Raw genomic sequence first — 22,249 nt, forward strand, 5'->3', positions numbered from 1 at the left:
GAACAGCATAAAAGAAAAAAACACAGAGGTAATAAAAATTACTAAAGTGAAATATGGGGTAAAATAGCAAAATGACTCAATAGACTATCTGATGAATTGGAGATAACACCAAGAATTATCATATAAATGTCACAAGGGGCCATGCAAATTGAGAAATAAATACTACAGAAAAAACTAAAGAAATGATGTTAAATAATTTCTGGTGATTCAGAAAATTCAGAAAATTAAAGAAAAACATTAAAAATCCCACTTTAGTACATTAGGGATATAATGCTGGAAGTTAGAAGAGAAACAATCGAAAGCAGAGAGAAAACATAGACACAGTATATTTAAAAAAAAAAACAAAAAAATGATGAATGCCAGAAATAAAATTTGGCAGAAAAATAGAACAAAAAGAAGCAGTTTACCTAATCTAAAAGTCTTCCGAAAGTAAAAAAGTAAAGGAAATATTTTTGGTCTGGCGTGGTGGCACACACCTGTAATCCTACACTCTGGAGGCTGAAGCAGGAGCAGAGCTGCAAGTTTGAGGCTGGCCTGGGGTATGTAGTGAGTTCAAGGTCAGCCTGAAATACATCACCAGAGCCTGTCTCAAAAAACAAAAAAAGAACAAACAAACAAAAACAAAAACCAAAAAACAAAACTAAAGGAAATACATTTAAAGTTTCTAAAAATGAAAGGCTGGCGGAATTCTTCACCAACAGATTCACATTATTAAGTCTTTTAAAATGAAGTAAAAAGATTCCAGATAGAAACCTGGAGCAATATAATAGAATAAAAGAGAAAAAATATATAAATATACTACACAACCATATATATGAGATTATATTTTTCTTCCTAATTAGATGTTTTTCTTTTGCAGGCCTTATGATTTCTATCTTAGCTTCTCCACTACCAAAATCTGGGTTTCTCACCCTTAGCAAAACTGAAATCAAAAAATGAAAACAATATTGAAATATTACAAGCAAAAATTCTCTCTTCACCTTGAAAACTATTTTTCTTCTTTTTTAAAAATTTAAATTATAAACTAATACGTGAATCTACAAACAGTATACATGTTTATACCATGTGATGTTTAGACGCATGTATAATGCGAGATGAGTGAATCGGTCCAAACCTGTCTGTTCCCTCTAACGTTTACCATTTTTCTAAGGTGAAGACATTCAAAATCCTTTCTTCTCGTCTTTCCATACGTGGCAACCCTGTACCTTCAGTCGTCTGCAGTCACCTACAGTGCAACAGCAGCCTGATCTTTGGACTCCTAAATCCGGACCCATCCATCAACCCTTTCCCATTCCTGCTTCCCCACAGACTACTTTAAAGAAAGAAACCATTTGAAAGCAGACTATGGGTGTCTCAGCTAACGCATCTCACTTTTCTGCGGGGCTGCTCTGGGCAGAGCTTGCTGCAGGCTCTGAGTGGCTTTGGGTTCCCCCCTTGGGCAGTGCTACTGGGTTCTGGTCTCCTTCGCCCTTCCCGGTCCCTTGCTCCTCCCCCCAGGCACAGAGAAGCGGAGCTTGGTGTCTCAGCTCTTGAGCACCAATAGGGAGAAAACCGATGTAAAGGAGCAGGATCAGTGTCAACCAATGCAGCAGTTACAGTAACTGCAGACGGTCCCGTTTAAGGGGAAAACAGAGGTTATTTAGAATAAAGCAAACAAAACCGAAAAGAATCAAGTCTAAGCTGTAGGAACAGCCACACCATGTTTATTAAAATACTGTTTGTGCATCTTCATTACATTGCTGCCTTCTATAAGATTGGAGAGTCATCACACTTTTAATGGGCACATGTGGATTTAAAGTAAAAGCATTGAAAAAGAAGCCATGACAACTGAAAACTAAGGAGATGTAGTTTGGACGTATTCATGTAAAAGTATACAAATATTATTATTAGAGATACATGATTTTAAAAACTCTTCATTTGTATGAGAGACTGAATAACTTTAAGGGGCGTGTGTGATCCTAGCTTGGCATGGTGGTGCACATCTGCAATCCTTACGCTCTGGAAGGCTGAGGCAGGAGGATCACAATGCTGAGCCCAGCCTGGACAACTGAGTGTGACCCTGTCTTAAAATAAGAAATTAATAAAGGATGGGGGATGTAGTTTAGCATGAAGGCCCTGGGTTGTAAGCCCAGTATGGAAAGAAAAAGTTATGATCCTAATGAATGTTTCTTCAACTTGAGTAAAGGACAAATGGACATGAATAAAAGAAATAGGAAAAAACCCTAAAATTGTCATTGAAGATTGTTTTCACACCCTGACAGTGACACTGAACCCATGTAATTGGATTATAAAAGTTTACTACACACACACACTGTATAACACACATATATAGTAAACTTTATAGTAAACTTCGTTTAAAGTTTACTTAATTTAAATGGAAATTCATAGTATCTAATCATTTCTGTATGACTTCTTTAGCTTAGAACTATGCCTGCCAGGTTGATTCATATTGTTTCATGTATTAGTAATGCTGTTTAGCATTCAGTGATGTGGGTATACTGCAATTTATTTTCTATTCTTCTCTGAGAGTTGGATATTTGGATCACAAATTGCTTCAAATCTGTAGATTACATTCATACTTTCATTACTGCTTTTGATAAACAAATTCTTAATGTTAAGACAGCTGACTTCATTAATGGTAGCCATTTCTGTGGGTATTTTTTCTCTGTTTTAAAATGCGATAATTTTATTATGAAAAGTTTAATAGCAATTCTGAATGGAGAGATTAGGGATTTAAATTTTGGTGGCACTGAGGATTGAACCAGGGGCTCTACATTATGCTACATCCCCAGTCTCTGTTTATTTTTTATTTTTAAAAAATGTTTATTTTGAGGCAGAGTTCCACTAATATGCTAATTTACCCAGACTGGGCATGAACATGTGATCTCCCTGCCTCTGCCTCCTCTTAAGTGTTGATGGTTTCATTAATCATAGTTCACAGCTCATTTTTGTTTCTGAGTACTGGTTTATAAAGGACTGTATTTTGTTTACTTAAATAATTAACTTCAGTTTATTCTTCTATTTCCCTTTCATCCCTTTTCCAATGGGTCACCAAGGCCATCCTTCTATTTCTTATGCAAAGGATTTTACATCCAATATTTATACTTCCATAATGTAAAATATTATTTTACCTGTACTGTCTTATATTAAATACTATGATTTTAAGGTCATCTTTTATTTATGTATATATATCCAATTTGTTGGTTCTTGTCATTATCTAATGTAACCTGGTTGGATCTAGCATGCTTTCCCCACCAGCTCTACGTGAGACCCCCTTTCTGCATTCCAGTTTCCCACTGGCACAAATAATCCTGCAGTTCATAGTCTTGTACATGTCCCACATGGTCCCATGTAAAAGTTTCCCGGGGATATAATACTAGAATCCAGGTCATTGGGAGAGAGCAGATGTTACCACCTCAGCTGTTCCCCATTGCTATCCAAAAGGTGCTGTGCCCAGCCTATTACATCAGAGCATAACCTTTGTAAATCTTTACATTTTCACTCTTTGTACTATCCAGCTTATTTTATTCCAAACTAATTGGAATAAAACACAAACTCATCATTTCTTTAACTTGAATTTGTATAACAAATATTGAGTTTGAGCATCCTTCATTTCAGAAGTTTTCAGGCTTCCTCCTTTCTGCATTGCTTTTTGTGTCCTTTACCAATAATCTACCAAAGTTACTTCAGTATATCTTCCTGATATGAAGGGATTTACGGCATATATTAGCTACAGCCTCTAGATTGATTATGTGGTATTATAACTGTGTTCTATCATTATATATCATATCTAGCAACATTTTTCATGTCATCCTTTATTACACACACACACACACACACACACGCGCGCACGCGCACACCAAACAAAGAATACACCTCTTTGCCAAGTTAGATGATCATATCATGTAGAAAGAGTCCTTTTTTTAGCCTTACACTTTTCATTTACTTTCCTTATTGAGGTTAAGGGATTGGCCATGAGTTATGATACTATAGAAATAATGATATTGAGGAGTATAAAGTGTCCTCATTATGTGTAATGCTCTCTGAGGGTTTTTGGTATCTTATCTTAATACTTTAAAGTTTCTTTTTGCTAAGGGGTTACTTCCAAATCATTACTATTTTTAAATAGGTTTTGAATCGCAATATAGGCAATATATTTGGCATTATTTGAGATAATTACTTAATCATTCTTTGATACACATGTGGTCTACTGGTTATTATGGTCTGTGTGTGTGTCCCCCCAAAACTCATGCTTTGAAACAATCTCCAGGGTGGCAGTAGTAGAGGGTGGGGCTTTGTGGAGGTGATTAAGTCATAAAGGCTTCACCTTTCTGAATGGGATTAGCACCTTAGGAAAGAAACCTCAGGGAGCTAGCTCACCCCTTCTGTTATCTGCAGACACAAGAAAGCCCTGGCTGTGTGACAGGCTCCTCAGGAGGCACAGCGTCAGCCAGCACCAGATCTTGGAAATCCGAGCTTCCACAACTGTGAGCAGTAGATTTCTTGTACTTAGAAATTACACTGTCTGAGGTACTTTGTTCTAGCCAGGCAAAGACCCTGGGAAAGATCTTTAATTTATCACAATGTGTACAGTTTTCTTTACTTGCTAGATTCAACAAGGTAATATTTATTTAGGATTTTGTTTCTAAGAGAAGAGATAATAGTAATACTTCTTGGGATCCATTTGCCCTTGAGGGGTTTAAAAAAGGTGGAGAGAAAAGGCCAGAGAGGGAGAGAGAGCGCAAAAGGAGTTCTTTCCATCTTTACAGGTGTTTGGGTTACACTTTCACTGTCCTCTTAATATACTTAGGCAAATGTTGTGCTTCTTTATTTTAGTGAACAAACAGGCATATCTGAACCATTTAAAACTTGGTTAGAAATACTGGTTTTCAAAACCAAAAAAAAAAAAAATGAAACTCACATAAAAACATTATCATAAAGAACAAATAGAAGATATATTAATAAAGTCTATAATACATGAATTCCCAGTTGGCATAACTACAGAGAGACATGAACATTAACAATTTTACCTAAAAGCTAATACATCTCCTCAGAACTTCAAAAGGGCTTAATAATTGGTAATAAATATATTCAGAACATATTTAGCTAAGTTTCAAATTACTTCAATGTTACAATTAATGAGATATTTAGAAATAAAACTCAAATAAAACATGTTTAAAAAGAAATCATAATGAAAATTATAAGTATATTTAAATGATAAACACTGTGACAAAATTTGTGACACAGCTGACCACGCTAAGGAGTAACTTTCTGATCTAAATGTATTTATTTGGAAACAATATAAAATTAAATGGCATAATTAAGCAATATGCGAATTTGAAAATAGACAAAAATAAAGATTCAAGTGAGATATAAATAATTTGAGCACAAAAGTGAAGAGTAACTTAAACAACAAAGGACATTTAAACATGAAACTGAATAGTTTGCCCAGCACCATTTGTTAAAGAGGCCATCTTTAGCATATGCTTTTGTCTCTGCATCAAAATTTAGATGGTTGTAGGTATATGTGTCTATTTTTTTGTCTTCTGTTCTATTTCATTGGTCTACCAGTCTGTTTTTGTGCCAGTACCATGTTGCTTGTAATATCACAGAATCACAGACTATTGTATGAATTTTAGGGTTATTTCTAGCTCTTTAAAAAATTTTTTTCATACATGTTTTCAGTATATAATGATAACATTCATTGTGGGGACTTGATAGAAGTACATTATACATCTTAATTTCGTATGATTTGTAGGTTTGTCCTACTTCGCTTTTCTGTTTAAGGAATGCTTCCTCTATACCTTCTTTCAACTGTTTTTTCATGAAGTGATGTTGCATTTTGTCAAAACCATTTCCACATGTATTGAGATAATTATATGACTTTTATCCATGGCCTATTTATGTGGTGTACTACATTTATTAACTTATGCATATTAAACCATGCATGCATCCCCAGGAAGAAACCAAAGTGGTCATGCTGAATTATCTTGTTAATGTGTTGTTGAGCTTTCTTTGCAAGGGTGTCAGTGAGGATTTTTGCTTCTATGTTCATCATATATTGGTCTGAAGTTTTTCTTTGGTGCATCCTTTTCTCGTTATGGTATCACAGTAATTCTGGCTTTATGGAATGAATTTGGAAGCTTCTTTCTCTTCCTGTTACATGGAGAAGTTTGAGGAGAATTGGTGTCAGTTCTTCTCTAAAGGTCTGATAATTTTCAACAGTAAATTCTTCATGCTCTGGATTTACTTTAGCTGATAGAGTTTTTATTATTGTATCAATCTCTTTGCTTGTTTTTGATCTAAGTTTTTATACTTGGTTCAATTTTGGTAGAACATATTTGTTTAGGAATTTATCTTTAATCACAACTGCAAGTTCCTTTGCCATTTAAGGAAACACATTGTCAAATTCCAGGGTTAAGGGTGTGGACGTCTTTGAGGATCTCTGATTTTGCCTACCTCACAGAAAATTTATTTTAAAACATATATTCCTACATAATGTTGGCATGAAGATATTTTGGTAGATTTGATTATCAGTATTGCAATGCTTTATATGATTTGAAGATTGTCTTTTCTTTTTATTCCAGAAGTAAAATATTTTGATTTTAAATACTTGAAATAGCACATGTCTTATCCTTTCTTTGAATACTGGGAATATATTTCTTATGAAACCATGTGCACACATCTCTTTGATAGTTTGGTTCATAAAATCTATTTTTTCTTATGTGTTAGTGCATAATTTTATCCTATCTTCAAGAAAATGTTACTTGGACAAATTAATAACTGCCACAGTATTTGTGTGTGTGTGTGTGTGTGTGTGTGTGTGTGTGTGTGTGTGTGTAGTCTACTATGTGGGTCTAATACCCTACCCATGTTGACTCTAAGTTGGCCATTCAACAACATCAGAAACACTGAGACATTGGGCTTACCACTTGGAGTCCCTTGGAATGGAAGCTGAGGTCGTATCATGAGACAGTGAGAGGGGCAGGGAAGAGCACACACCCACAGACTTCAGTATTTTCAAGCAGCCTGCAGCTATGACTGTCAAGCCATTTTAGAGTCCTAGAGGAACCAAGTAACTGTAGCCTTATGGTTGACCCCTAGGCAAGGCCAGCAAAGCTTAGCCAAGAGAAACCAGTCCAGAACTGCTGACTCTCCTAAAATATGAGCAATAATTGGCAGTTTCACTTTGTTTTGTTTTAAACTACTGCATTTTGGGATAGTTTTGTATATAGGAATAAACAGAAACAGAAATGTGCACAGAAAAGGAGTTAATAAAATAAAACCAAAAACCTAACATGTATACATTAACCTGAAGACTAGATAGTGAGTAGAGAATAGTAGATCAATGTGGTTTTTTATTTGAAATTAAAAGAATGGTGATAGAATTGTTATTAATGTCACAAGAAAGGGCAACCCATGTGATGTAGCTGTGGAAGAACTGATAAAAATGCTGCCTTTACTGACTTAGAAAATTCATCTAGTGGATACAAGGGATTTAACTGAGAAGATTTTCTGGCAGAATTTTGAAAGCGCCAATTTGTTTCTTTTAGTAGCATTATGGGTATTGCAAAAGAGAAATGAGCCAAAGAATAAAATATCTAGTTTGCAAATAGAATTGAAGAAGTTAAAATATAAAATAGTTCCACATCCCCAGCACTCCAGAAGGCAAAAGGTACTCAAAGTCAAAAATACAAAAATAAAATCAAGGGTTTAACTGAGGGATATTTTTCATCAGAAATTTGAAAATATTTAAGTAAGTGCTTAATCCTTTCAAGTATTGAATAATCTTTTGAATAATTTTAAAGGCATTATCCCGCAGTTACCTTACTTGTGACCCAAAGTAGAGACAAGCTAATCTCAAAAATTAAAAAAACAGTAAGTCATGAATGAGACATTTTAAGTATAGAAGCAGCCCCCTAATAGTCATAGTGTCTCAGAAATTTAACTAGGAGTGTAACCAAAAAGACGGACTACAAACTGAGCAAAGGCTTTGGGTCTTAGGCAGGAGAGTCTGATCTGACAGGGGAAATTATCTGTCATCTGACCCCAGAATTCTTTGCATGTATAGCTTTACCCACTTTGAAACAATATGAAAATAACGGCTTCAAAAAATGGCCTAGATATTTCCACTCAAGAAACAGAATTAAATCTGTCCACTTTTTATGATAAAAAAATTGTTTCAGAGAACAACGAAGAGCCCAGACAGGCTTGCAAGGAGAACTAATTAGGAAATCACTTCCAGGACCAGAACCAGAAGAGAATATTTATTGCTCTTATTCGTGTCCCTGTAAAACCATCGTGTTGGGTATGTTGGTTGTGAGTGGGCGGTCTTTTCAGCTCCCAGATCTTCCCTTGATTAATTTTACCCAAAGTGCTCCAACTAAGCATTCACTGAAGAGCAACAACTGTCCACATCTGGTTAAGTGATAAGGTCCTGAACTTTTGAACCAAGTCTGGTTTCTTAATTGAGTGACGGTCCTGGGATGAGTGAATTTTTATATATAAAGAGTGAAGGGTGGCCAGAGGATGATCTGCAAGTCAATTAAAAATGGTCAGGAATTCTGCCATTGTTCCCTTAGGAAGGTGATGTTGCATCCACTCCCATATTGATGCTGACCTTGGCCATGTGACTCACTTCCATCAAAGAGGTGCCAGAAAATGCCACAGAAGGAGGTACTCAGAAAACACTTGCATATAGAGCTGGCTATTTGTGGAAGCTCAGCTGGGCACATGGGGTGATGACAGCACACAGTCAGGGGGATCTCAGCCTTTCAGTCACCTCTGATGAGGCCAAGCTTCAGGATGACTCGGTCACATGGCTGTGCCAGGTGAAGCCATCAGACAACCCTCGGTGCCCAGTTCCAAATTACTGACTGATGCAGTAATCAATAATTGTTTTAAGATACTTCTTTTTACCAAAGATGTTTACAGAGCAAAAGGTAACTGGAAAAAGTTGCTGACTCATATTTTACCAAACGATAATTTTAGAACTGAGTATTTCAAATTTTTGGTATGGAATCACTCTTAATTTTTAACTCCTCGAGCTATAGTTCTTTTCACCTTGATAACAGTGTGAACATTTTCTCTCTGTATTGTTGTATTTTTTTATTTATCTTACTTATTGTGTCATATAACAACTTCTGGTTTTGGTCCATTTTATATACTTTTTAAAAATTTATATATTAATTGGTACATTTTAGGTATACAATACATTTACATTTATCATTAGTGTTTGTACCTGAACATGATGTATCTTAGGGAAAGGGAAGAAAGGAAAGGAAAAATTATGAGAAAGAAAAAAAAATGGAAACAAAGTCTATGTAAATAGGGAAGGGTGGTGGGGGTGAAGGGCGCATAGGTAATGGGGGAAAAATAAGAACTAAGATACATTTTATATATTTTTTAAAAATTAGCATTTTAATTATTCTGTTCTTGAGTGTGTGGTGATGTTTTATCTACTTTTTAAATATCACTTCATCAATACTTTGATATATAAAACTCTAAAATCCATAACTTCTTTTTGAATTACATGGTTAATTCTTTCAGTTTCTTACTATATATAATACAAGTTTTAAATCCCTACATACTTTTCTGTACAATTTCAGCTGCCCATTGTAGGTTTTTTCCCTTAGTGATATCATTATTATTGTTTGCATTTGATTCTACAATTACTTAGAAAATTGTTTTTAAAGTGGGAAATTGTTTGTATTTTGTCTATATATTTCTACTCTCCCTCCTGTGACCATATATCCAAATGCTTACTTATTTATTCATGTTTCAGTTTTAACATTGAAACTTTGATTTTAGAATTCCAAGTCAAGTAATGGAAATCATCCAGGATGTTTACCCAGAATTCTGAGCTTATAATAGTTTTATTTATCTGATATTGAATATGTAATTAAAACATTTTTAAAAAGAGCTTGAAGTTCTCCATTTAAGATCTAAATTGGAAATCATGAATAGCTCCATTAAAGTAAACATTTAAGATTTTGTATTAATGTTTTTATTAGTACATGTTTGCAATACATAATGATTATATTTATTGTGGTAAATTTATATATGTGCACAATACATCTTAATTCCTTTTTCTGGTCCCATTCCAAGTTTAAGGTGAATAATCTACTCAATGATTTCATAAATATATATTGTCCACTTTTTCTGCATTAGATGTGGTGCTAGGCAAGAAGTTTTTTCCAGTCTGCCATCAAAGAAATCTGCTTTGTGGGGGGCATACACCAGGGCTACAATGTAGCATAGGCAGTAAGAGGGACTTGTGAATAAAGCACAAAGAAAAACCTTCTAACCAGCTCGAGAGATAGCAAAGTCAGTAAAACACACCTAACTTTATAAAAGAACATAGTGCTGTCTTTTAGGCATAGAATAAATTGTATAACACACTTTTTTTTTTTACAATAAACTACATATAATGGTTATAAAGACATATTTCTTGGGCTTAAATCTCCAATTAACAATGAGGTGTGAACAAAATATATGGTGAATATTTAACTTTAAAAATTCTTATAGTAAAAGACATATTGCCATTAATCCTCCTCAAAATATTCCCCCTCACTTCAAACTCTCTTATTATTCTTGCCACTTTGGAAGCAGTTCTGGAAGCCCTCTGTCTTGTTTTTATTTGAGCTGTTGTGGCTACCTCAATGTTTTAAATAAATTCAAAATGTTTACCTTTCAGGGTCGTTTTGACTTTGTAGAAAAGTCAGAAGTCACATGGTGCCAAATCCAGTGAATAAAGTGCATGAAGTCACACCCTAATATTTTTACTTTACAGAAATTGCTGTAAATGTTTAATCAATATGGGTGATCAAAATACATAGTGAATGTTTAAGTAAAAGAAACTGTTACAGTAAAAGACACAGTGTCATTAATTCCCCTCAAAATATTCCTTGCTTTGAACATATCCCATCATTTTTGGAAATGTGTACTTTACTGTAATATATGTATGTATATATTGTATATACATATAAATTTAAATATTCACTGTAGTTTTTATCACTCCTTTTAGCTTGGCGAGCATGGTCAAGTTAGCTTCTTTATTCTTTAGCTTTCATATCGGTAAATGATAGTAGTAGAAATTACAGGTCTGTTAGGAGGATTAAATAAGTTAGGTAGTACCTGGAAAAAGTAAATTTAGTTGAAGCCATAGTTACTGTTCTTAAAAATAAAGCTAAAATATTTAGATCAAGGAAAGGAATGAAAGAATGAAAGGAGCCAATCTTGAATTTAAATTTATACTCACAAGCTCAGAATTACTCTATAAACATTCTTCTTTTGTTGCATACTTCTCATCTCCCTACAGCTAGTCTTCCTTGTCTGGAGTGGTCTCTAAACACATGTGGATAGGTCCATTTACACAAAAAGAACATGGAGGTCATGCCTCCTTATACCACTTCCTCAGAATTTGAAGGCATGCAATAGAAGTATCCAGTGTATTAGTTAATTGTAAAGTGTTCTTTTAGTTATTGGTGTTTTAGGATTTCTTTTTATTTCCCTGCTATACAATAACTTAAGAGGATTTAGTTAATCACAGAATGATTCCTAACATATTGGTATCTGTGTAGCTACTTCACATTTTTAGAATGTGATTTAGACGATTTCATCTTAAACATACACTTTATAAAAGTCCACTTCTGACACCAATTTTCTGAGTCTTTGTGAAGCTGACACGCTCCCTTCTGTCCAGTTGTCTGATTAGATAGCATGCGACTGTCACAGGAGGGCTTGGCTAATAGCGCATGGCACTTCCCGTGTGGGGGTCTGGGTGCTGCTCTGATTCACACATGACCCACTAGGTGTCAGGTAAATGGGTCATTGCTGGTCAGAAGGGCCTGGCAAGGCAGTGCGAGGAAGTAAGTACAAATCTATCACCATTACCGAGGGAAGAATTCCCTCTTCCAGATTTTTTGCTGATATATTAGTACTATTACCTTTATTATAAAAAGCAGCACATCCTGGCCCACAGCCAGTGATTAAAATGCCATCTGATCTGACCTCTTTCTTGCTCTGGAATGAGAAGTGCTTGCTTTTATCTGAAACAGCTGGCTCACAAGCACAATCAACATTATCTTCACTGCTCCAGAAAAGGAAGAGAAAATATTAGTGTAAACAGTCTTCAGTTCAACACTCCACATGGAGGAAGTGAGCAAATTTTAGGTTTACAATGGAGAAGGACATTTTCTTTAGTATTTTGACTTTGTGCTGAATACCAGATCATTTGAAATCTATTCAAACCATTAATAGTAAATGTCTAACTATGCCTCTAACATATATCTTCTGAGGAAGATATATTTAGGAATTATATCTGGAATTATTTGGGAATCTCCACACATTCTTCCCAGATTTTTATGTCATATACACAGACAAACAGAGTAAATGTAACTGCTATGGATAACAGATATGGTGGGAACTGCCTTAAACTAGTTGTGTGGATCCCATGAAGAATAACAAAAACTTTGTATCTGTGAAGAATTTTTTATATATGAAAATTAGTCTGATATTATGCAAACAATTCACAGAAATCATCTATAACAATTTAAGCTTCACTAAGACACCTTTTTAAAAAAGCACTTAACATTATAAATATTTATTGAAATTCCATTTTTTCACACACAGTAACCAATGATATCTTTTAATAATATAACACCTCTGGGGATTAAAATCCCACCTGAAAGACAGCTACTTCATTGACCATTTATTGATAAGCAGATACAGGCTTGTGAATGATCTCTAATGTAAATTAATGAAAAGTTATGACTTCGTGATAATCTAGAACTACTGTCTTATGTTAGCATTCTTTAGAAATAGTAGCATTTAGAAGCCACCACTTTAAAATAAGTTATTCAAGGGCCTTATCTGAAACATTTTTAGTGCAAAAACAATAACAAAACCCCCTAATTTGTGGTGGTACCAAGGAGTGTATTATCTAAAATCTTTATCTTCAGGGTTAACTACTATGTTAGAATGTTTAGCTAACAACACTCCTTGCTTTATCCTGAAGCCAGGGTTAAGAGGAGAGTGTTCAGCTAAATTAGATCATCATCCAGAACACAATGGATCTGGCATTGAGTAATTGACTTGAACAATCATGATCAGTGAGGCCAGGACTAAGGCAGCTTGGCTCTTCACCTAGGTCATGCTTGGGAATTTGCTTAACTCCTCGAGACCTGGTGTGTGCATCTGCAGAGTGTCTTGCATGCACTGCTGCATTCTGTTCTGAGTAGGATGAAAGAAACAGTTAAAACTATCAACTCTGGAGCCAGACCTCTGAGTTCAAACCCAGATTCGCTCATTTATTTCTGTTGTGGGTCTCCTGTAAGTAACTCTATTCCTGGGCTTCTGTGTGTTGGTAACAATAACTCCTATCATTATGTAAACTGTTGTCAGTGTATAAACACACACGGGGCCTCTGAATGACATCCAAGTGTGTGGGGAAAATGTATCTAATGGAATAAAGCAATGAGCTTAGGTTACATGGAAGACATAAAATAAAACTTGTATAATAATATGAAGGTAATAAACTCTTAAAAAAGAGAATAAGAGCTGAACAAATAGTATGTTTAGGATATAAAACTTACTCATAAAATTAATATTCTCATACATACACAAATGTAAAATACATATTTTAAATGTCATATATACATATATAATCTACATTGCAATTAACTTATAATTAATATAATAAGAAAATATTAATTGTAATGTAGATTGCAGAAAAAATTGTTACTCTCTATAATCTAAAAATGTTATAAAAATTTATTATGTAAATGTTATGAATAAAAACATAGCACAGTAGCAATAATGAGCTGTGTACATCATTAGGCTATTTATAGAAATAAAACCACAATGGCAAGAAATATGAAAGTAGAATTCACTAGTGGTCACTAAAATGCAATTTGAAATATCAAGAAGATATATTATCCCCATGTACAAAGTAGAGATTAATAATAAGTCTAGCACCTATTGATGAAGAGTATGTTGTGTTCATTTGTTGATGGCGAACCTGAGTTGATAACAGTCTCCTGGAGACCAATCTGGTGATATCCAGTAAAATAAAACATAGCAACATATTTCAAGACAGTAATGTCCTTGCTGGGGATTTTGAGGATTGAGATAAAATACTCATGTAAAAAGATATGAAATATGTATAATATAATCAAAACTTAATGAAAATGACATTCATATGTATATATTATATATAATTAAATGAGAATGAAGAAATAACTGGAAGGTGGTATGATGTCGCAAACAGAATGGGAAGAGACGATGTAGTAGTAAAAATGACTTGAATAAATACAGGCAATTACTACACTTTTGTCCATATAAAGTCCACACGCATTGCATCTGTGCATCTGCATAGCTACAAAGAATGTAAAAGTGAAAGAAATTTACTGGTATTCAAGAGCTTTCAAATTCTTGAGGGCTAAGCCCTGAGATCTTCAAAACACAGTAATAACATGTTTCCTGCAGATACAAATGAAAGGACCATAAAAGCAAGTTACTGTGCTTGAAAATGCCAGAAAAGAGTCACGAGCCCAAAGCTACATATGTTTCTGTTCCATATCATTTTCACAACAAAGTTCCTTCAAATATTATTTTCAGTTCACTTAAGAGGGCTAATGATCTGAGTGTCAGATTTGTGAACTCTTTGGGACTTTATTATAGTTTACAGTTTGAAATGACTGAATACAGCATTTTACAGAAATTAATGAATGGGGGCTGAGGATTTATCCAAAACGTTGTTATGCCAGAAAAATACCGAGCAATGTTAGTTTTAACTTTGTCTGAATTCCACTACTCTCCTGAAGTACTGGAATGAAGTCTAGGTGTGGTGGCACTGCCCTGTAATCCCAGCATTGGGGAGGCTGAGACAAGGATGGCTGTGAGTTTGAAGCCAGCCTGGACTTCAAAATGAGTTCAAGGGCAGGCTGGACTACATAGCAAGAACCTGTCTCAAAAGAAAAAAAAAAGATGGAATGAAGGTAGGGTGAGTTTGTACAGGAAAAAAGAAAATTCTTAGTAAGATTGTGAAATCAAAAGAAAATGAGTCTCTTCTCACCTTCAAAAGAAAAAACCCCAAACAAACCAGTAAAGACAATAAAGAGCCACCAAGTAGCTTCTTGGCTTTCTTTGATATAATTAGAAATACATGATTTCCCCTTTCATTTCAATCTATGGGTTCTGACATGGTCAATAGCTGGGTGATGGGATTTCAATTTAATAGCATTTTTTTAGTTTTATTTCATGTCTGTTTGCAGATGCCCTTTGGTTTACTTAGTTGATTTCCAGTTTCCCCTGAATGTTTTTACGCACCCTACAACTCTTGACCAGTCAGATATCATGAGATGTATCTGATCATCCCCATAAAAAAGAATTGTACCCCGCTTTTTTCATTAACCAGACAATTGTTAGCCACAGAGTCATTTGAGAGGTCCCTGCTCAGTGCAGTGATGTTGAGAACCCATAACCCCATTTGTGAATGGGTCAGTGGGACCAAGACAGAGAGAGATGTTGCTCATGCAAACAGGCATTTATCTTTCTTTGGGAAAAAGAGGCACAAAAATAGCTCAGCTATTAGAAGCGTTCATAGAATTGGTGAACACATCTGCTTCTTTTTACCTTAGCACTGCTGTCGCTGGGTGTGTGGTCTTATGGGTCCACCTCAGAGTGGGATTCCCACAGACTAAGGGAAATCCAGTCTTCTTCTACACAAGCTTCACTCTTCACTGGTAATTTTCTTATTTCTTCTTAGTCTTCCTTCCCATCCCTCTTTGTATGTCTCCTAGGGAGCTGCAAGCTTCAAACTACTGCTGACTTCTAATTAGGTTTGGCTGCAGAAGGCATTGGTATTTATGGGGCGTCTGAGACCTTATCTCAGACAGTTCATGGTCTCCAACCTGGATCCGGCTGTCTCCACAGCAGATGCAGCAATTGATTCAAGGTCCTTCAGAGGTTCCAGCAAATGTAGGACAGAGCTCTCCCTCGGTTCTAGTCCTATTTCTGGGTGTCCCTTCGAAGTCTCTGGACCTCTTTCCACCAAGAGTCCTCGGACCAACTGTGCAGCAGCTTCACTGGTCCAATACCTACTGTGTGAAGTGTCCGTGAGGATCCAAGCCCTTCCTCATGATGCTCCCTTGGTGGAGTTACCACCTCCCTGGCTGAGATTTGGAGCTCTGATCACAACTGCCCCAATTTTGCATTCTTGCAGCCTGAGAGAGAGCAGCTGCTTGCTGTGTTAATAACGTTGGTATTATTTCACCGTCCCCATTGCTCTCCCTGCCTTTCTTGCATTTTAATGAACACCCTACATTAAATCCTATGAAAATCTGGAGCACTGTGTTTTTATGACTTAAGGGAGAGAGAGAAATGCTGCATAGCCCATTTAACAGTAAATATTTAAATATGTATTAAACCTACTACTCCGGCATCTAGACCCAACATCTAAATTTCTACTATAGAATTTTTCCCTCTGTTGCAAGTTGAGAAACTTTCCAACTTCACAAGTAAGGCTTTCAAAAAGTACAGAAAGTTTTCTACAAGAGATTAGGCCACAGGGTATGAAAGACCCTTGAAAACATGATTGCTCCTACAACCAAATCTGATACCCCACATTGGAATGCAGCAAGGTCTTTATTCGAGCCATACCAGCCAAACCACTTGTATTTCCGTAAGTATCATAGATTGATGTGCATTTTTAATTTGCACAAAGCATATGTCTGTGTGGTCCCCTCATGACACCTCACCCTTCACTCATGCTCCTAAGATTATCATCAAAATTCACATTCTCACAGAATCTTTCCTCACCCAGAAGATATCTCACCAGCCAGAATATTTTTGTTTCAACTCTTACTATACAATATTTTGGGATCCTAAATTTCCTCTGAAATTTCTTTCTTTAAGGTTTAATTTATTATAGAGTACAAAATTGATCCCCAAAATAAGAAACCTGAAGCCATAGTGTCTGGTACAAAATCCAACTTTTAACAGTTACTGTGTAGCTCTAGCAAGTCACCTAGGCAATCTAAGCCACGTTTTTCATGAACATGAAATTGGGATAAAAATTAAAAGTTCAAATATGTAAGAAACCAGGAATAGTATCTGACATCTTACTATTATTATTGCTTTTTCTAAGTAGCTATTCATAGTAAGATGGTGACCAGTTTAGTATGGTGAAATACATGACTATTTTAGTTCTACATTTGGATAGTTATATCAAAGTATTTCTTTATAAGAAGCATATTTAGGATACAAGGATTTGTGACTATAAAGTGTAAATACAAATCAAATAAAAATTTTAGCTTAATTTATACAAACAGGAACATTACATGTAAATTTGAATTTTTCAAAAACATGGCTTTAATCTTCAGCACCACTGACACAAATAATACTAGTAGTTTGGATTGAATTATGTACTGGTAAAGCATGGTATAACTTTTGTTGTTGTTGTTGTGTTGTGTCATGGCTTTGGTGAACTGCTGTGATACTTTGGATTTAGAGTATTACATGAACATTCAGAGGCTAGAATGTCATGTAATGAATCTTTAATATTGCTGTAGCAGTATGATTTTCCACTGTATTTTCTTCCCAAATGGTAACCTTATTTGACCTTAATGAGTCTGGGAGCTAGTAGAATCATTGCCCATCTGGCTGTGTATATGGCAATAGGAACATGTGGACATGAACCATGCTTGCCTTTTTCATTAGCAATAGAATGCATCCATTTGGTAATATTCATTGAGAAGTGTAGATCATTGTAGTATTCACTAAGTCATGGGGCTCTGTACAACTTCCTTCTTCAAATACCACTGGAAAGAAATGATTCCTTCACAACAGAAAACTTGAAGTTATTTTTCTGTCACTTGGTATAAAGAGTCTTTTAAAAATATGATATATAGGAGGCAAAATATACATTGAGTTCTTTCTACAGATATTTTTTAAATGCACACCTGTATACAGAGTGTTTTGAGAAACACTCTGAGGCTAAGGTGCACATGTAGAAAGTTTATCGGGGTGTGACACCTGTAGGGATGCCTGTGGGAGGCAGCACCAGCAGAAAGAAGCCAGGGGTAACACAGATATACAAAGGATTCGGCAGACCGAGGTGAACTACAATTCTACAGAGCACTCTTAGCTGGCGTGGCCATGTAGAGACATCCTGAATGAAGGGAAAGAATCCAGACTTTATCTTTTTAAAATTTTTATTGGTAGATATTTGCAGTAAATAATGATTGTGGAAAATTGGAACATGTACATGAAACATCTCAATTCTTTTTTCCCTTTCTCCTCTGCTCTCTTTTTTATTCATTAAGTTTATTGGTACATTTTAGGTATATGTTAGGATGACATTCATCATTGGGAATTTGTACCTAAACATGACAAATCTTGGTTCTTATTTTTTCCCCATTCCTCTGCTCTCCCCTCAACCCCTCCACCCCTCCCTATTTACAAAGACTTTGTTTCCATTTTCCTTCTTTTTTCGTATTTTTTCATTTTCCTTCTTTCCCTACCCGACTTGCTTCCCCTTCCCCTTTGCCCCTTTTCTTCCTATTTAACATTATCTATTGTACATTTTGGTCCCCATTTACACTTTCAGTTTCTCACACCAGAGAAGCTATTCGGTATTTACATGTGTGTCCTATTTATTTCACTTAAGAGTATGACCTCAATGTGCATCCATTTAGCTATAAATGTCTCTAGTTTCTCATTCTTTATGGCTGAGTAGTATTCCATTTTATAAAAAAAAAATACATCTTAATTCAGTCACCAGGTGATGGGCTTTTGGGCTGTTTCCAAGATTTAGCTATTAGAAATTGTGCTGCTATAAACATGGGTGTGCGTATATCACTGTGGTATGATGCTTTTAATTCCTTTGGGAAGATATCTATCAGAGGAATACCTGGGTCAAATGCGATCTCTAATCCTAGTTTTCTAAGGAATTCCGTACTGATTTCCACAGTGGTTGCATTAGTCTACACTCTCACCAGCAGTGGAGTAGGGTTCCTCTTCCCCACAGCCCCGCCAGCGTTTGTTATTGGTTAATTTCTTGAAAGCAGCCATTCTTTCTGGAGTGAAGTGAAATTTCAGGGTTGTTTTCATTTGTATCTCTTGGATGACCAGTGATGTTGAACACTTTTTCATATGTTTATTTACTATTTCTACTTCTTTGTCTGAAAAATGTCTGTTCATTTCAGATGCCCATTTTTGGATTGGGTCATTAAATTTGGGGGGGGTTTGTCATTTTTTAAAGTTCTTTGCATATTCTAGATAGTAGACCTTTGTCTGAGGATCAGCTGGTAAAAATTTTTTCCCACATTTTGGGTTGTCTCTTCACACTGTCAGTGGTTTCTCTTGCTGTGCAGAAGCTTTTTAATAAGAAGATACCCCATTTGTTGATTCTTTGTGCTAGTTCCTGTGTTACTAAAGTTTTGTTCATAAAATCTTTGCCTACTCCAATGTCTTCAAGAGTTCTACCTAACCTCTCTTTCAGCAGGTTTTGTATTTCTGTTTTAATATTTAGATCTTTGATCCATTTTGATTTTAGTTTAGTGCGTGATGATAGACATAGGTCTAGTTTTAATCTTTGGCAAGTTGAAACCCATTTTTTCCAGAACCATTTATTAAAGAGGCTATCTTTCCTCCAGTGATGATGTTTGGCTCCTTTGTCAAAGATGAGGTGGCTGAGTGTGTCTGGAGTTGTTTCTGCATCTTCTAATCTGTTCCACTGGTCCTCAGGTCTGTTTCTTTGTCAGTACCATGCTATTTTTATCACAGTAGCTTTGTAGTATAGTTTCAAATTGGGAATTGTGATATCCTTGCCTTGTCTTCGTTGCCTAGAATTGCTTTTGCTATTCTAGGCCTCTTCTGGTACCAAATGAATTTTTAGATTGTTTTCTCTAGTTCTGTAAAATATCTTGGAATTTCAATTGGGATTCCATTGAATCTACATAGCAGTTTTGGAAACATGGTCATTTTCACTATAGTGGTTCTTCCTACCCAAGAATAAGGGATATCTTTCTATTTTCTGATGTCCTCTTCCATCTCTTTTTTTAGAGTTTTCAGAGTAGTTTTTTTACTTCTTTCATTAGATTGATTCCTAGGTATTTCATTTTTTTGGATGTTATTGTGAAAGCAGTTGTTTTTCCAATTCCTCTCTCAGTGAGTCTGTTGTTCATGTACAGGAAGGTTATTGATTTTTGTGTGTTGATCTTATATTTGGCTACTCTACTGAATTTGGTTATTAAGTCTACAAGACTTTTCCTCCATCCTGTTTTTTTTGGCCAGCATCAGATTCATTTATTTATCATTAAGTCCTTATAAAGTTAATTGTCATATATACAGATTAACAATCAGACTAATTGGCCAAAATATACAAAACATTTAAGAGAATTCTATTAAATCAATTAATATAGCAACTTGTTTTTCTTTCTCTCCTATTATCTATCTTTTATTTCACACTTTATTTATATATTGAGTTTCTCATACAAGGGAAACTATGCAATAATTAACATGTGTCTTATGTTCTCCACTTAACGTTATGGAATCAAGGTGCATCTATTTTCCTACAAATGACTCAGGTTTGTCCGTCTTTATGGCAGAGTGGTAATCTGTTGTGTATAAATGCTACATTTTCTTTATCCATTCATCTGTGATGTATAGGTAGGCTGTTTCCAGGATTTAGCTATTACGAATCATGCAGCTATAAATATGGGTATGATGTCTTTAACTCTTTTGGGAAGATACCTACAAGAGTAGCTGAATCAAATGAAATTTTTACTTTTAGTTTTTTGAGAAATCTCCATCTTGATTTCCATAGTGGTTGTATCAGTTTATACTCCAACAATAATGCAAAAGGGTTCGTTTCTCCCCTCAGCCTCACCAGCATTTGTTATTGGTTGATTTCTTCATGGTGGCCATTGTTTCTGGAGTGAGATGGAATCTCATTGTTGTTTTAATATGTAGTTTTTGAATGGCCAGAGATGTTGAGCATTTTTTCATGCCTTAATTGTACATTTATACTTCTTCATCTCTGATCAGTATCTATTCATTTCAGATGCCTATTTTTATTGCATCTTTAAATTTGTGGAGTATAATTCTTTAAATACTTTATATGTTCTAGATATTAATCCTTTGTCTAAGTAGTAGCTGGCAAAAAATTTTCCTATTCTATAGGCTTTCTCTTCACTTCGTTGGTTGTTTCCTTTGCTGTGCAGAAGCTTTTTAATTTGATATGATCCCAGTTGTTCATTCTTGGTATTATTTCTTGTACAACTGGGATTCTGTTTTGAAAGTCTTTGCCTACACCTATATCTTCAAGACTTTTACCTATTTGGTCTTCTAGCAGATAGTTTCTGTTCTAATGTTTAGATGTTTGATTCATCTTGATTTTAGTTTAGTGCATAGTGAGACAGAAGTGTCTAGTTTCAGTCTTTAGCATGAAGATAGCCAGTTTTCTCAGCATCAATTGTTAAGGGGGGGGTGTCTTTCCTCCAGCGGAGGTGTTTGGGTCCTGGTCAAAGATAAAGTAGCCGAATGTGCCTGTAGTTGTTTCAGCTGAATCCTCTGTTCAGTGTCATTGATCCAAAAGCCTGTTTTTTGTTTGTTTGTTTTTTGGCAAATATGCTGCTTCTATCATTGTGGCTTTGTAGAATGACTTGAAGTCCAGGATTGCAGTGCCCCCTGCTTGGCCTTTCTTGGCCACAATTGTTTTTGTTCTTCTAGATTTCTTCTAGTTACACATGAATTTTAGGGTTGGTGCTTCCAGTTCTGTAAGGACTGTTCTTGGTAATTTGACTGGGATTGCATTAAATCTGTATAATGGTTTTGAATGTATGGGCATTGTGACTATATTGGTTCTACCTATCCAAGAACAGGGTGTAGCTTTCCATTTTCTGGTAGTCTCTTGATCTTCCTTTTTCCAGAGTACTTTAGTTTTCATTGTAGAGTTCTTTCACTTTCTTGGTTAGGTTATTTCCCTATGTATTTCATTTTTGTTGATGCTATTGTGAAAGGTGGTGCTCCCCAAATTTCTCTCCTGGTGAGTGTGTTATTGTACAGGAATGCAATTGGTTTTTGAGTGTTGACTTTGTATCCTGCTACACTACTGAGCTTGATTATCAATTCTAGGAGTCTTTGGGTGGATTTTTTTGTGTGTCTTCTATATGGGGGATCAAATCATCTACAAATAATGGTAACATTTTTGTTTATTTTCTGAGACAAGGTTTTACTATGTATT

This window comes from Heterocephalus glaber, unplaced genomic scaffold (assembly GCF_053883595.1).
Source record: "Heterocephalus glaber isolate CG9 unplaced genomic scaffold, H.glaber_assembly_v1.0 deba00000347, whole genome shotgun sequence".
Taxonomy (NCBI): domain Eukaryota; kingdom Metazoa; phylum Chordata; class Mammalia; order Rodentia; family Bathyergidae; genus Heterocephalus; species Heterocephalus glaber.